The 3,400-nt window shown below is 34.5% G+C and overlaps 1 protein-coding gene and 1 long non-coding RNA gene across 2 annotated transcripts in view; one reads left to right on the plus strand and one right to left on the minus strand.

The window, feature by feature from the left end:
- The window catches only part of LOC128247813 (uncharacterized), a 114,154-nt gene extending 111,599 nt beyond the window's left edge, over positions 1-2,555 (plus strand). The window contains exon 2 of the long non-coding RNA XR_008264132.1: positions 2,271-2,555. This is a non-coding gene — a long non-coding RNA (uncharacterized LOC128247813). The remainder of the gene's footprint in view (positions 1-2,270) is intronic.
- LOC106879687 (uncharacterized) overlaps positions 1-3,400 on the minus strand; it is an 85,692-nt gene that overhangs the window by 71,613 nt on the left and 10,679 nt on the right. The window lies entirely within an intron of this gene.

The following is a 3,400-nucleotide window of genomic DNA, read 5'->3' on the forward strand; positions in this document are numbered from 1 at the left end:
TATGATGGGGGCTGGAGAAAGAATATATGATGGGGGCTGGAGAAAGAATATATGATGGGGGCTGGAGAAAGAATATATGATGGGAATGCATAAATAATCTCATGTGTCACTACGACCGCGTTTATGTACAAGAACGACATTAAAATTCACTACTTTAATATGTTCCAAATGTTAAAATATTACACTATGATAAGCTGACATGAGAAAATGAAGTTGAGATTTCGCTTTTCGATGTTTCGCCTGAAGAAAAAAAATAACTTTTAGACTGACTTCTGCCCTAGAATGATAGGAAAGAAGAAAAAAGAATAGTTAATCATCTGTCAACACGTTATAATTGTAAAGAGAAAAAGTTAAGAGATGTTGACGGAAAGAATAAAAGGATGTAAGTTACAAGAGCAATGATCCCATAAGCAGTGGAGTCTCAAGCCTCTATTACTAACCACCATACTTCAGATTAAGATTACAACCGTTGACAGCAGCGAGAACTATTTCTATTTATCATAGAATAACTGACTTTTTAATGACAATACGTTAAGCAAGTCAGTACTGGATCTATTTACATATGAATGTAGTCTAGGCCAGCTGAAAACTTTATTCATTATCTGAAATATTTCACCGCCTGTGTAGCAGCAGTGATGTATAACGAGAAAGATATGAGTTTCACTCAGAATATGGCAGAAAATGACAAATGTTATCAACAATGAAAATAATTTAGATAACATTCTCTTCAACAAAATAAAACAATGACTGTTCTATGCTTTCTCATGAATGATTCGAAACGAAAATGTAAATATGGAAAGAACTCAGTTTGAGTTAAATTTACAGTAATCAGTTTCCACTTCAAAGATACGACTGAAAATTGTTGCCCAAGTTGTGAGATAAAGCATGTCTAAGAATGAATCTCACGCTGTTTTTTTTTTCTTATAAATTTGTTCGAATCTGTAGTTTGAAGAAACATTTGTAACATGGTCATAAGTTTTGAAACTTCGTTGTACGTTACGTTGTTTCGACCCCAGGGGTCAGCATTGTGGTCAATATCGACCCCACCACCACCACCACCCGGAGGGTCTATGTGGAAAGCGAAGAGGTTTATAAGCACCTGAAACAATTTTGAACATAGCGAACTGAATCTAGAACAGCCAAATATCAATGCAATTACTAAAATTCACTAAACCCATTTTACATTAAATATACTAACTATATCAGGTAAAGAATACGCACACCACCAGTTTTCGGCGTAACTAACCGCTGAAAACGGGTGGTTTCGTATTCTTTACCTTCGCCATTAATTTTTTATTGTTCTTTATTGATTTCGTTAAGTATTTTCATTAAATTTCCTTAAATATTTCTTATTAAAAGCGGTGAAAAACAACAGACTCTTTTACTTATTCCAGTCATTTGACTGCGGTTATGCTGGAGCACCGCCTTTAGTAGAGCAAATCGACTCCAAGACTTATTCTTTGTAAGGCTAGTACTTATTCCATCAGTCCCTATTGCCGAACCGCTAAGTTACGGGGACGGTTGTCAAGCGATGTTGGGGGAAACAAACACAGACACAAACATACACACACGACGGGCTTCTTTCAGTTTCCGTCTACCAAATTCACTCACAAGGCTTTGGTCGGCCCGAGGCTATAGTAGAAGACACTTACCCAAGGACTGAACCCGGAACCATATGGTTGGTAAGCAAACAACTTACCACACAGCCAACTCTGCGCTGTGTTTTGTTTTTAAATCAATGATTCTTTTTATTAATTATACTTCTTAATTTAATGTTAGAAATTTACATGATGGGGTCAACGAGTTATTAACAATTCCATGAAAGGGGTCGTTGATATAAGAAATTTGCCGATCGCTTTGTAGCTATTATTACTGTCCACTGGAGTCAAACGTCATGAGCTGTCAAGAAAATCTATGCAAAGATCTTGGGACTTTAACCTTCTGTCATTTGACTGTGTTACCAGTTTGTATGATGTAATTTCTGAAATTTGTAATATCGCTCGTTGTAACTTCACTAATGATGTTGTCCTGTCAGATCGTTGTGCTTTTTGTCATGGAACGAACTTTTGGTAGAGCTCCATTTCTCTACAATTCTATTTCTACATTCCAAGATGGCTCTAACGTTTAATGCTTCAACTTTTCTTCCTGTTATTTTCTTTTTCGCTGATTTAAATCCTTTTCCTTCTTGAATCGCGGTTTATTTATTTATATGTTCTCTCGTTTTCTATTAATGTGTTTACACAGTTCTGCTGCTTCTATTTTATTTTCAGCAGAGTTTATTTTAAAGGCGTCAAACAGGAAAATTCTGTTTTCCTTGGGCTGTATGCAGTCTGCTTAGAATAAAGGTTTCGAAAACTGCACCGACAATACTGCGGCATCATGAGTATGAGAGATTTGGCACAGCCATTTTGGAACCGCTGATTTATTTGACAGGAAACGTTGTAATCTTTCTTTCGTTCTCTCACCATGTTTATAAATATAAACATAATCTCTGCATATGACGAGAGGAAGTGTTTATATCAATCATATTCAATTAATAAATTGTAATCTCACTTTCTCTGTCTCTCTCACATCTATCTATCTATCTATATATACACACATATATATATATATATATATATATATCATATTTGTTGCTATTATGCAAAAGTGTCGTAAGTCCAAGACGCTGCTTTTCCAGAAAACGAAAAAAAAATAGTCACCCCATTCCATTTCTTTTTACATTAGCAACAGTTTCAGCTAAACAATAATACTTAGTTGGGTGAATAAAATCATAACTCCATGCATGTATAATATTTTCAGTCAGAATTATTTCTGCAAAACTGTCATATGTGAGACTTACTACACTTTTGAAAAATGCTAAACTGTTGTACTACACTTTGACAATTTTCCTATGTTGGCATCTGAAGCAGCTGGAGATATGATACTTTGAACAAAAGAACCGGTTATTGCAAGCAAAATTAAATGTCGAAAAAAAACGCATTTGGACAAATTTGGACATACGACAGTTTGACAGAATAGCAATGATTATATAGGATCTATTTTAAAACGGGTTGGGGCACATTTTTCATCAATGTTTTACGTAGCGTTTTTGGTACGGAAAGACTTTCAAACTTCGTATACTTATCTATTTTGTGTTATAGAACAGAAAAATATTTTTGTATTCGAATTTATTTCATGTAAAAAATTGTCTTATTTCGATAATTTCAACCAATCACTGACAAGTATTCAGTTGTTTACATTTACTCCTTTGGCTGATGTAAAGCATATTTAATCTCCATACCTTCGTTTTATTTGCTTTTTTCATTTTAAATTTGCTTTAACCCTAACCGTAGGGTTAGGGTTAAGGTTAATTGTTTCAGAATCGTTTGTTTATGTAGTCGGCACTTAATGTATATCG

This window comes from Octopus bimaculoides, chromosome 5 (assembly GCF_001194135.2).
Source record: "Octopus bimaculoides isolate UCB-OBI-ISO-001 chromosome 5, ASM119413v2, whole genome shotgun sequence".
NCBI lineage: Eukaryota > Metazoa > Mollusca > Cephalopoda > Octopoda > Octopodidae > Octopus > Octopus bimaculoides.